The 13,506-nt window shown below is 43.8% G+C and overlaps 1 protein-coding gene and 2 long non-coding RNA genes across 7 annotated transcripts in view; 2 read left to right on the forward strand and 1 right to left on the reverse strand.

Annotated features, from left to right (window-relative positions):
• LOC309644699 overlaps window positions 1-13,506 on the forward strand; it is an 887,681-nt gene that overhangs the window by 745,054 nt on the left and 129,121 nt on the right. The gene's annotated exons all lie outside the window — the stretch shown is intronic.
• ESRRG (estrogen related receptor gamma) overlaps window positions 1-13,506 on the reverse strand; it is a 619,726-nt gene that overhangs the window by 570,734 nt on the left and 35,486 nt on the right. The window lies entirely within an intron of this gene.
• Window positions 1,132-7,157, forward strand: LOC309644590. Of its 2 annotated transcripts, XR_014254511.1 has the most exons (3): window positions 1,132-1,594; window positions 2,108-2,215; window positions 2,534-7,157. It is a non-coding gene; the product is annotated as an uncharacterized lncRNA (long non-coding RNA). The 2 variants fall into 2 exon arrangements; XR_014254512.1 differs by lacking the exon at window positions 2,534-7,157 and having other exon boundaries at window positions 2,108-2,481.

Genomic DNA, 13,506 nt, shown 5'->3' on the forward strand with positions numbered 1-13,506 from the left:
AGAGAAGGTGTTATTTTCAACACTGCCCTCTGGTTTAGAGTAGAAAAATCCTGTGCTTTCTGTGTCTGCCTGTGTCTTTTTGTGTGGCCACTGGTCCTGGTACTACAATACCAACACACAGCAAACAAGCCTCCCTAGCTTAAGCCAACCCATGTGGCAATTCACAACATAACCCAAGCAAGCACAAGAAATAAACACAGACATAATCATTCCACAGCAGTGAGGCATGCGAGGGGTTTCTCCAGGCCCTTCCGGACTTTTCCAGAATTGTTCATTAAGATTCTGAATGGGGGAGGGGTGCAGCTAGGAAAAGGTTGCCAGAAGGGAAGAGAATGGGAGGAGAGAGCTTTGCCCTCTGTGTCTTTCTCTCTCTGAGAATCTCCCATCACCAAGCATGGGGGTGGGGCGGGGGGCGAGGGTCTATCCGGCACGCATCAGACAGACTTGAGGGGTGGAAGGGGGTAGGTGGTTTGAAATACTTAAAATGACACGACGGTCGGGTGACCTCCGTGTAACTTCAGAGACTCCCACGGAAGGTGAACGGGTTGGGGAGACAGGGAATGAGGCGTAGAGGACAGGCAGGAGACACCTAGGACTACGGCAGCAGCAAGCACCAGAAGAATTTGCCAGCCCACGACAGCGGTCCTCAACTCCTGACACCACCCTCTCCCCAACGACCCCTTCCCCGGATCCCCTCGCCCCCTAAGACCGGAGGACTCCCCCCCACCCCGCACCCATCCCAGTCCCAGCGCCCTAACTCTGCCCTCACTCTTTGCCACTTTCCCAAGCCCTGAAGTCTCTATCCAGGAAGGGGGATGGGAGAGGTGTTTTAAAGAACAAATCTCATGGAAATGAGAATTGGTCAGTGTCTCTAGAACACGCGCTGACAGTTTTGCAGTCATGGTAAGGCGAGTCTACAACAGCGGGATAGGACTTATGGTTGTGTGATGGAGGGAGGGTTGCTTTTTTTTTTTTTCCTCCAAGAGACTCTAAACAAGTGAAGGGGGGAAGGCGGGGGGGTGGGGCGGGGAGCAATAGAGATTTCCACCAGGACTGCAAATCAAGGATGCCCCAGATGCAAATGTCTGTCTGCAGATGTTGATGATAAGGATTTGGACCAGTTACCTTGGCAGGGTCAGAACTGCAGCAGGTTAAGCAGGTGAGTCGTCGGGGATTTTAAAGAAGCCGAAGCCGGTCGCTTTGGCTGGGAAAGTCTACAAAACCCCCATGCAGGAACATTGCACATCTTACACACGCCTCCTTTAACTGGGCTCCCGCGACCTCGGGCGGGCGAGGGGGTGCCTGCCGGCGCGCCGGGACCAAGGGCACGGCCCCCCGCTGGGCCCCCGCGGGTGCGGGGCCGGCCTGGCCCCCGGGGTCCGCGTCCCGCGCGGCTGTGCACTCACCGAGCCGGGCGGCCAGGGGCCGAGGGGCGCCCGCCGCTAGCCGGAGCGCCCGGGCGCCTCCCTTTGCTCTTGGTAGCGTCGGTCCGCACTCCCTGTGACCCAGGACGTCATGATGCCTGTCTGTTTTCTCAATGATAACTTGGCAGAAGAAGAGAGAGGCTGCCAGGTTCTCCTCGGGTGGTTACGTGGTATGTGCACGTTTCTGTTTGCATGCCTTTCTCTCTCTCCCTTTTGCAAAATAAATATCTAGATTTCCCCCACGCAAAAAAAAAAAAAAAAAAAAAATTCCCGTTACTGTCATGATTTGATTGCATTACTGCGTTGGCATAATTGACGCCTCTGGGTGTGTATTTATGTGTGTCTGTGCGTGGGGGTTTTTTTGTGGGGTTTTTTTTTTTCCCCTTTAAATCCTGCTGTTGCTACTGCCGCTGCAGCCGCCGCCGCTGCGAACGGAAAGCAAGCATGCGTTCATCTTTTGTCTTTCATTTTACCTTCAGGGTGACATTCAGTGCCAACAGCTCCCTTTTGACCGTCGCCAATCCCCGGCTGGGCAAAAGACGTTTTTTAAAACCTGGGGGGAGGGGAAGGAAGAGCCCCCTCGGCCCCGAACGCTGGGGTCTCCATTCCTAACAAGGCCGGACCCCAAACCTACCCGACCTACCGCCCACCCCTGAAAAACCATTTTCCCTTCTACCCACCAGGCCCAGGCAGAGAGGCGGCACCCAGACGGCAAGGAGCATCCCCCCGGGGCCAGACACCCCTGCTCTCGGCTCGCACTTGCTGACTTGCATCTCTCAGTTGCATTCCCAGTGTGTAGGCCTCTCACAACTGGAGCTATTTTCGTCTCCCAGAGATGTTCTTTAAAGCCCTTTAAAAATGGGCAGGGGGTAGGGAAGAAAAAGAGAGAGAGACAGAAAAGGCCAAGCCCCTATAAGAGGGGCTTTCTGGACACATCCGGAAATTTGGGGGGGGGGTGCCCAGGCATCTGACCCACAAGGGCAGTTTAAAAGGGCAGAAAGGATAACTAGCTTTATTTGAATTCTTCTACAACAGCAAGAAAACTTTTTTTTTTTTTTAATACAAAGATATTGCTGGTCATTCACTATATTTGTCATTTCTATAATTAGGTTCTCGGGAATCAGTAGGGAAGTTCTCACAAATAATCCTTAATATTTATTTCTGCAAACATGAGAATGTATTTTAGATGGTGTGGCTACATGACAGGTAAAGCAGAGAGCATGTCTTTTTGTCGTACCTAGTTTGTGTCCTTTGCACATTGTTTGGTATGTTTTCCGTAGCATCTGTTAATCATAATATTGTGTATATTAATCACTATGTATGCATTACTGAAAAATAAATATCTAGCACGAGGTTTGGCAAATACATGGCCCTTCTTTATCGCTGATTCCCCATTTGGAGTAGTAGAACGGGCTTAGGAATTTTTTTTCCCCAAGCCTCTTGTTGACCTTGGTCACCATCATGTACAGGTAAAGTCACTGATTCAAATTCCTGAAAGATGACAGCAGAAGCCAAGGTTGCAAAACATAAAGCATGGAGGAGAGTATCATATCTGAAAAACAAAGCTGATTGGTAGAAAACTTTTGAACTCATCCAAAATAATCTGCAGCTGCTGTAGGTTTAAAAATAGTTTACCTATTTGAGAGATTGGCTCAGTTTAATGAAAATGGCAAGTCACCTGTTAGGTCTTTTCCCTTTAGAGTCACAGACCACGAATCACTAGCAAATTCCAGAGGGAAGACATTGTAATTATATAAAGACCATACAGTTCAAATTGGAGAAGAGCCTCACTAAAGTAAACCTAAGGAGGGTCTCAGAACTACTGACTAGTAGACAGATTCCAGAAGTTAAGTCTACCTCACCACCCTAAACAACTGGACATAGCTGTCTGGCTCTACTTATCTGTCTCCTTGGAATGCCCAAAGGATGAATCAGTGCAGACCTGTCCGGCGCTTAGAGGTTATCACGGTCAAAGATGATTCTGAAGAAGGCAAGGGTCTACTCAGAATTCGAGGAGACATCATCGCACCATGTTACTGGTGACTTTTCAGTAACTCTCCAAGAGGGGCTCATTAATATTCAACCTACCAACCTGGTTCTCCAGCTTTTTTACTTATTAACCTCAGAACTGGACCCTTAAAGACCCACTGCCAAGAGAAAGAACCATAAAAATTTGACTAACTTTAATCCCTTGAAGTCCAATTTTTTTTTTCAGACAATTGCCTTCTGTGCTGTTTGTCACCAATCCACATGCCAGTGAAGGTGACCAAATGGTTTCCTTCCCCAGGGCTGAGCTCTTTGAGCAACTAGTAAAGTGTAGAAGGCAAGGTACTCAAGTTCTCTGGAGGTTTGAATAGATCCCTTCTAAGCCCAGCTTTTCTAAATCCAATTCTGCCTGAGAATGGCTCTCTGTTGTTTATTCAAGTTCAAACTCCTCAGACCACTTTCAGGTCTTTATTTTCTGGCTTCACCCTGAATATAATAGTTAATATTGTTGGAGCACGTTCAGTTTAACTTCCCAACCAAACCAAAGGGTGTAAAAACGCTTACTAAGGTGGATGGAACACATAGAAGGCACTGTTCTAAACTTTACTTGTGTTTGGAACTTGTAACTCCAATTAAATCTTTTCAACAACAATATGAGAGAGGGATTATTGGTATTCCCATTTTATCCAAGGAAACGGAGGCACAGAGAAGTTAAGTAATTTGCCCAAAGTTACCCAGCTGGGATTCAAATTCAAGGGCCTTGAGCCCTCATTATCACTCTCTTTGCCTATCTACCCACCTAACCAACTCAACTTGCATCCTAACTAGTCGAATCTTGCAGTCAGGCTGGTCATACATTGCCCATCTCACACCCTCTGTTAACTCCTACTCCAATATCATTGCCCAAGCCTTCAATGTCATTGGTCAAGTCCAAGTTCAAATCCTATTTTGCCCACAAAGTCATTATTTACTATTCTCGAGTGTACTGATCATTGTCTCTCTCTGTTCTGGAATGTTCACTTCTACATATGACATCAATGTTATCTAACCGCTTCAGGGGTTTGCTTTTTTAATCACCACCTCCCAATTCCTTTCTAACAGGATTATGGATTTTTTTTTTTTCCCGTCTCTTCTGGCTTGCCTAACAAAGTGCCAAGTACAACACAGGCTCTCATAAAATAGCTTCTGATGCACTCATTGACACAAAACTGCCCTTTGGAGAGCTACGATGCCAATGTTCAATTTGACAGAAATTGGAAGTTTTAAGTAGCAACAGTTTTATCCTTTTAACTGGAGAAATGACAAGCTTATTTCTCCATATTTCAGACAGGCCCTAGGAAAAAGCAAGTAAGGCCAAAGGTGAAGCTATTTAATTGGAGAAGCATATTATGATGAGGTAGAACTTAATGAGAGCGTGTGTGCTGGAGGTGTGGGGGGGGCGGACACATATATAACTGTAGTATTTGGAAGGCAATTGTAAACTTGATTATGACTTTTCAGCTGTTACGAGCCTTTCTCTGTTGGATGTTGAATTTTCTACGTGTCAAGATATTAATTTTCCTGCTTAAAAAGATAGGAAAATAAGTGGGGATGAGTAGTCCCCTGTGATCTTCTCTGGATGTGCTTCTGATCAGCTGTGGGTGACCTCAGGCAAATGATTTCATGATTCTGGGCTGCAGTTTCCTTCTTGCACAAGGAAAGATGTAATCAGCCTAGTAAGACTGGTTTTTTGGAGGATACCAAACATATGCTGGGTAGCTCAGGTAAAATTAACAAAGATCGTATTTCTAACTTCTGAGTATAGTTAAGGGTAGCTCAGAAAAAACTCTGTACACCAAAATATGTTCAAACTTCCTAGCTTTTCCAAGATGGCCGCTTTTATATGAGATAAAATGATTAATAACTGAGTGTACTAGTAGCTGACCAAATCAGCCAAAATGTTAATAGTCATCATTCATGCCTGCCTACAACTTCTTTTCTCCCTACCACAATCAATCAGATTGTTGCACAGACCTCATTTGATGTAAATTGGTCCAACCGTTTTTGCGTTGATGACTTGATCACCTGTAGCTTGAATTAAATCATGAAGTTAGTTGAAGAGCAGTTGGGGGCTAGAGCCAGAATGGGACCTCTTACATATTTCCTGATGTAACTAATTTGGATCAAGTCTCTGTCTGTGTTCCTTTCCTTATTTATCCCTATGCATTGAAGACATAACTCATCGACCTTCTCATCAGGTCTTTGTTAGGATAAAGTGAAATAGCAGGAGTGAAAGCACTCTTCCAATACAACGAAATACCATCATGGCAGACGTGCCTCATTTTACACTAGAGTTGTGTTTCTAAAAAAATTTTATAAACTTAGCAGAGCATATAGAGACGAGAATTTAGGCCCCCTGACTAAGGATCTAAGCTGATTTCTACTGTATCTTGCTAGTTATAGGACATCACAAAGTCCTACAGCTAGTTAAGGGTGTAATCAAGAAGACGATACAGGTAAATGGCCCTATGCCAGGCCATTCTTGAAATCAGGGTCCAGACGGTGGGCAAGTATTACAGCTAATCAAATCAAGTGGGACCAACTTCATAAGAACATTTCCTTAAAATAGAAATGTATACCATGCCTCTGACATGAAAGAAAGAAAACAATTTCATATAACGCAGGGGTCCTCAACCCAGATTTCATGATTGTTCTAGGGATCCATGGATGAATTGAAAGTCTTGAAGTTGTAGGCAAAATATGTGTGTATGTGTGTGTGCCTGTGCATTGTTCTCAAGAGAAGACCCTTAAGTTTCACCACATTCTCAAAAGGGTTCATGACTCCAGAAAGGTTAAGAACCACTGATGTAAGAAGTTTATTTTAAAACTGAACTTAAAAGAGAATAACACATCCATTTAAGCCAAATGTCATGCTGCCTACAACATGGGGAGTATATAATAATCACCAGTATTCAGAATGATGGCCTTGAGGCACAATAAAAGCTTCAATCATCAAAGAAATTTATCTTCAAGGTATTTTACTTAACTGACAAGGGAAAATGGACCAGCCTTTTAGAGAGATTTGAATACTGAATTAAAATAAGAAAAGCCTTCTGGTTTGGTTTAAGCTGGCTGGACAATGCTCTGTGCGCTAAGAAAGATGGATTAGTGTGGGAAAATACTCATTGTTTCAGGGAGGACAGTTAAGATCCATGGCAGCTGTTAGGTGCCAAAGAATGGGGGCTGTGGCAGAATTGCGGCAGTGAGGTGGGGAAGAGGGATGGGAGGGTATTTGGCAGGAAAGCTGGAATCAACAGACCTTAGTGTCTGACTTGGGCAACTGAATTAATGATAGCACGTCAAAGAGATACAAATAAAGGCTACGTAAAGAAAATAATGAATTTGGTTCGGGATATACAAGGCTTAACGGCCTGTGGAACAGCCATATTCTTCTAAATCTTTCTACCAGGAAAGATTTAGAAGAAATCTGTGGGTGGAGAAATTTATTTGGGAATCATTAGTAAATTGGCAATGGCTTAAACTGGTAATATAGATGGGGGGGAGGTGGTTAGAAGCATCTGAAATAAAATTACACTTATTTGAACAAAACCTAATTTGTAAAATATGAAATTATATTAACACCCAAGGCAAAAGGGTGTTGATGATTTTAAATATTTATGGACACCTGTATTTATACCATAAATTTCTGAATAGGGCGATACATCTCAGATTTTATTTTATACCTGGGGTTTTCTGGATTTCTTTCATTTTAAGGCTCTATTTTCATCTGAGATATTCACTGCCCAGGTTCAGAAGGGAGAAAATTTTCCTTGGCAACCAGGTTCAACTGGAAAAAATAATCAAGATGTCACCTGACGCTACAAGTCACCAGCTATGTTCTCAGCTCTGTGGCCCTGCCAGAAGCTGAACCAGCAGAGGAAACTCGGCGTCATGGAAAGAACACTAAAACTTGGAGTCAGAACACACGAGTGGGAGTCTAATTTCTACCTCTGACGGCTTCTGCGACCCTGGACAAGTCATTCAACTTCTTACAACCTGGATTTCCTCTTTAATAGCTTTCCTACCATCCTCAGGGAAGGATCTTTCAAGCATTGGTGGTTAGGTAATCGTCAAAGGGGTGCAATGACTGGACCCAACCACACGCTTCAAAAGTCACCTTGATGCCAAGATGCCAGCCCCCTCCCCTCCCTGCCAGAGCCCAGCGTGGCCCATCAGGCCTTCCTCTTTACCTCCATCAATGCGCTTCCACGACTATATTTATCATATTTTAATTATGGTTACTACATCTGTCTTTGCTGCTCAGCTGTAACTGCCTTTAGTGTCACACATGTTTCTTTTTATTCTTAGTGCCTAGCACACAGTAGGTGCTCCATAAATGTTCAATGAATAAACTATTATCAAGGGACAGCATCTGCCTGCATCTGTTCCTATTCCATGAAGTCTTTAGCTAATCTGGGAAATGGAAAAAGCAGGGCCAGCCTTACTGATAGGCCTGAAGCTATAGGGTACGGGTGCTTTGCTTAGAAAGGGCCTCTCTCAGAAAACTCCTACATTTACTGTTAATTAAGCTGCCTTATGTGTACAGTTATTATAAGGGAATAAAGTATGTCATTTCCCCATCATATTTAAGCTTAAAATGCAAAACTGCCTCTCCCTCCAAAAAAAATGTAACACTGACTTCATTTGCCACTGATACAGAAATGCTGCATACCAGGTTTTACCAGAAAGCTAAGGAGAGGAAAAAGAGGGTGGGGGAAGCATTGTGAGCCTAAAGAAACGTTGAATGGCTGTCACGGTGTGGTGGAAAGGACCAAGAAAAACAGGACCAATGTCCTGTTTCAAATTCCTTAGGAAATATCTTAAGCTCTCTATGATCAGTGATTGCATCTTTAAAATGGGTTCATACTATTTAAGTATCAGAGTTATCGGGAAGATTAAATGCACATGAAGGCACAATGCCTTGTCCAAATAGGCAATTGATAAACACAAATACTCCTCCCTCCCCTCCATGCCTCCCTTTCTTCCTTCTTTCTTGTTTTCCTTCCCAGAAGAAAAAAAGAATATAACTCACCGATTTCTAACAACGATCTACTTGGAAGCTTTTCTCTTTTTTTAAAATTATTATTATTATTTTTAACATCTTTATTGGAGTATAATTGCTTTACAATGGTGCGTTAGTTTCTGCTTTATAACAAAGTGAATCAGCTATACATATACATATATCCCCATACCTCTTGCGTCTCCCTCCCACCCTCCCTATTCCACCCCTCTAGGTGGTCACAAAGCACTGAGCTGATCTCCCTGTGCTATGCAGCTGCTTCCCACTAGCTATCTATTTTACATTTGGTAGTGTACATATGTCAATGCTACTCTCTCACTTCGTCCCAGCTTACCCTTCCCCCTCCCCGTGTCCTCAAATCCATTCTCTACGTCTGCGTCTTTATTCCTGTCCTGCCCCTAGGTTCTTCAGAACCATTTTTTTTTTTTTAGATTCCATATATATGTGTTAGCATACGGTATTTGTTTTTGTCTTTCTGACTTACTTCACTCTGTGTGACAGACTCTAGGTCCATCCACCCCACTACAAATAACTCAATTTCGTTTCTTTTTATGGCTGAGTAATATTCCATTGTATATATGTGCCACATCTTCTTTATCCATCCATCTGTCACTGGACACTTAGGTTGCTTCCATGTCCTGCCTATTGTAAATAGAGCTGCAATGAACATTCTGGTACGGAAGCTTTTTTCTTGACCAGGCTGCTGAAAAGGAGGATCACAGGGATTGGTTTAAAGCAGTGGTCTCCAAACTTTGCCGTATACTGGAATCACTTGGAAAGCTTTTCCTGATGCTCAAGTCACAGCCCACAGCAACAAAGTCAGAATGTCTGGGTTGGAGACAGGCGACAGTATGTTTTTAAAACTCCCAAGTGAGTCTGGTATGCTCCCAAGTTTGGGAACCACTAGCTCATGTAAAGAAATGGGCCTGTGATTCGTTACTTTAGCTGATTGGAGCCTGATACTAATAAGGCCCGGGGTTTGGATTCCGGTCCAGGAGGGCAGCTCTTCACTCTCTCACAGATGCTGAATGTTCACTCTTTCTCCTTCAACACTCCTTTGGCAAGCTCTTTATAAATGAACCCCAGACAGGGTAATAACCGTGGACTGACTCATCCCGGGTTCCAAAAAAGCGAATAAAGAAGCACATAAGACACCTGTATTTGGAGGACTCTACAGTTCAGAAAGGCATTAACACTGGGTGTTATTTAACCCTTACAACAACCCCACCTAGTTGGCATTCTTATGATGCCCAACTTAGAGATGATGAAACCAAAAATAAGGAAAGTTCAATTTGCTGAGGGACAAAGTGGCAGATGCAGGTCTCATACTTAGGTTCAGGGTCCCAGAATGGAGGCATTTTCCCTGGACTGTTCTGCCTCGGAAGCCCTAGTGATCATCAGTCAGCAGGGTTGTATGCACATTTGAGGGTTGGTTTAGAGCTATGGTGGCTGCTCTGGCTTATTAGGAAAGAAGGAGAGGGAGGAAGAGGGAGGGAGGGGGAGGGAGGGGGGAAGGAGGAAGAGGGGAGGGAGGGTGGGAGAGGGGAGGGAGGAAGGAAGAGGAAGGGAGGGGGAGGGAGGGTGGGAGAGGGGAGGGAGGAAGGGAGGGGGAGGGAGGGAGGAAGAGGGGAGGGGGGAAGGAAGAGGGAGGGAGAGGGGAGGGGGAGGGAGGGAGGAAGAGGGGAGGGAGAGGGAGGGAGGGAGGGGGAGACAGGAAGAGGGAGGAAGAGGGGGGAGGGAGAGGGGAGGGAGGGAGGAAGAGGGAGGGGGAGGGAGGGGGAGGGAGGGAGGAAGAGGGAGGAGGGGAGAGAGGAAGAGGGAGGAAGAGGGGGGAGGGAGAGGGGAGGGAGGGAGGAAGAGGGAGGAGGGGAGAGAGGAAGAGGGAGGAAGAGGGGGGAGGGAGAGGGGAGGGAGGGAGGAAGAGGGAGGGGGAGGGAGGGAGGAAGAGGGAGGAGGGGAGAGGGGAGGGAGAGGGGGGAGGGAGGGAGGGAGGGAAGAAAATATTTGTAAATATGTTTGAGTTAAATAGGTTTCTTTCTAGCAGGCCTTTTCAAATTATTTAATATGCTAACAAGCATTATAAATCTCTAAAATGTATTTCCCAACTTATTAAATAGTGAAACACTTTTTAAGCTCAGCATTTCTTAGGACTAATGTCCCACGGAATGCTATTCCATAAAAGCTGCCCTGGCTGTCCTCACTTCCCTCAGGATTTTGTTGAAGTGTTTACCCTCTCAGAGAGGAGCCCCATAAGAGAAAAACAAATATCATATGATATCATTCATAGGTGGAATCTAATTTTTAAAAAAGATTTTTGTTTGCAAAATAGAAACAGACTTACAGATATCGAAAACATACTTATGGTTACCAAAGGGGAAACGTGGGGGTGGGGTGATAAATCAGGAGCTTGGGATGAACAGACACACACTACTATATATTAGATAGATAACCAACGAGGACCTACTGTAGAGCACAGGAAACTCTACTCAGTATTCTGGGATAACTTACATGGGAAACGAATCTGAAAAAGAATGAATATATGTATATGTATAACTGAATCACTTTGCTGTACACCTGAAACTAACACAACATTGTAAATCAACTCTACGCCAATAAAAATAAAATATAAAAAAAACTGAATCACCACCTGCTCCCCAACCCACTCCTCCCCACCTGCTTTTCCTGCTTTGTTTTCCCTGTAGACCTTAACGGCTTCTAACATACTTTGTAACTGACTTACTTATTCCCTTTACTGTTTGCCTCGCCCTCTATGTCTGGATGCTGTATGAGACATGGCATTTTCTGGCTATTTTTTTCCCAGTGAGATCTCCAGCACCTAGAAGCATAACTGGCCCAAAGTAGGTGTTCAATAAATATGTATTAAAGGAATGAATGAAGGGCCAAAAAGAAATATGCCTGGAAGAATTCAAATGAAGGAAACTTCTCCACAGGTATGTCCCCTTTAAGGAAATCTTTTCTAATTCTAGTTATCGCTTACAATGATCTAATGAAGTGAATACGATCCCTACCTTATAGAAAGATAAAATGAGAATTAAAGCAATTAGACCTGTATGCAGAGCAAAAAAATGGTTAAGCCGAAATATTGTGAAACTGGAATTGATTCTTTTTAATTTTCTGTGTAATTATTGTGAGATAAAGTATATATGGTGGATGTTTCCAACAGTATACGTGAAATCTACTAGAAATGTGGACAGCCATGAATTAATTGCACAGAGGTCTAATGTATCAGGCCCAGAAACTCTTTTGCATTTACCAAACCAGACCAAGCTAAGATATAAAAATTCAGCAGACCCCTGATATAGCAATGTTCATCATTGCCTGGATTCAGATTCTCCATAGGTCAAATCATACTCTGAGAAATGTTCTATAGAATTCTAATGGCAGTCAGCCTGTAGCACAGGTGTAGTTGGGTCCTCCCCCACCATTTCACAAAGGCTCTACTATATAATAACAATGCTTGGCATCAATGTAGAGCTGTTCTCTGGTAAAGGTCAAAGTGTTGTGAACAATTCAAATATACGCAGGAATGATGCTGGTCCATGGAGCTCAGAAAATGACCCAATTGACTCCTCTCCAAACACAGAGAGTAACGATGAAGTGGAGAACACATAGTAATAATGTCGGATGAATGCTCTGCTCCTCTATGTTTTCCTTTTTATCCAGAAAAACCACATTTATGAAGGGACGCAGTTTTAGTAATGAAAGTGGTTTTATTAAACACACCAGAAACTACAAATCCAAATGAGCATTTCCCTACAAAACAGTCACTTGGGGAGGCTACGTAATTACCTCACCGAGCCTGTGATTGCTCTAAACATTTGGGGAATTCCTCTTTTAAAATCATCAGCTGGTTTAGGACACACACAAGAAAACCAATCTCATTCCTTTATGGCTGCACTTTATGTAACAAAAATACCACATTTCAATCCCAGGCAAACTTGGTTGGTCAATGTAGTGGGTAACGAACTGGCTGCCCATCTGAATCTCCCAGGCATTTATTAAGGACACGGAATGCCAGGCTGACCCCGATTCGCTTTGCAGTGGGTCAGGGCTGGGAGTTGGGAGTCTGTTTTTAAGAAACCACCCCAGGTGATTCTGATGCATCCGGTTTTCTTTGCGAACTGTGGGTTTGAGTACCTTGCTGTTAAGACAGCCTGAGCCAGTGAACCTTCCTCTACTGTCTGGCCACAAAGCCTGAACCTCTAACATCCAATTTTTCATTCACTCACCCAACATCTACTGAGTCCTTACTATTTTGTTTTACAAAGAGGGAACTGTTGGCAATAAGCAGTTGAGTAAAAGAATGTGGAAGGTTAGGTCAGAAACATCCCTATTGGACACATCCTCTTTCTCACCATGCTCTCTTGGTCAACCTCATAGCTTCAGCCTTTGCCTTGGAAATAGTCCAAAAAAGAATAAAGAGTGTAGACTCCAGCATAAAATTGCCTGGAGTCAAACCCTTGCTGACCACTTCATCAGGTGACCTGGGGCAAGTTACTTATCTGTTCTGGGCCTGATTTCCCCACCTGTGAGAGGAAGCTGATCATAGTACCTTTCTCCTGGGGATGCTGAGGGCCTTAAGTGAGATAAGGCATACAAACTGTTTAGCACAGAGTTCACAGTTTTCAATAAATATTAATTATTATTATTTTTAATACTTATACATTAATAATTCTTAAATCATAAATTCTACATCTGAAATCCCAACCTCCTTGCTTATCATTAATACATAAAAATTCAACACCATTTCAAACTGACCAGATACAAAGTTGAATTAATATTGGCCCAACTTCTCAAATTTATTCTATTCTGCTCCCAATCTTGGTTCAAGGTATCAATTATCCATAGGGTCATTCAGTCCCCAAACGAAATGTACCTCAGATTCTTTCTCCTACCTTACGCTATGGCCAACAAATACATATCCATCCACATGCACTCCACTTGGTTATCAATTCATGTTGATTCCATCTCAGCAATTTTTCTTTCCACTCTTGTGTGTACGTGTTTCAAATTAAC

Source organism: Balaenoptera physalus, assembly GCF_965194825.1.
Source record: "Balaenoptera physalus genome assembly, chromosome: 1".
NCBI lineage: Eukaryota > Metazoa > Chordata > Mammalia > Artiodactyla > Balaenopteridae > Balaenoptera > Balaenoptera physalus.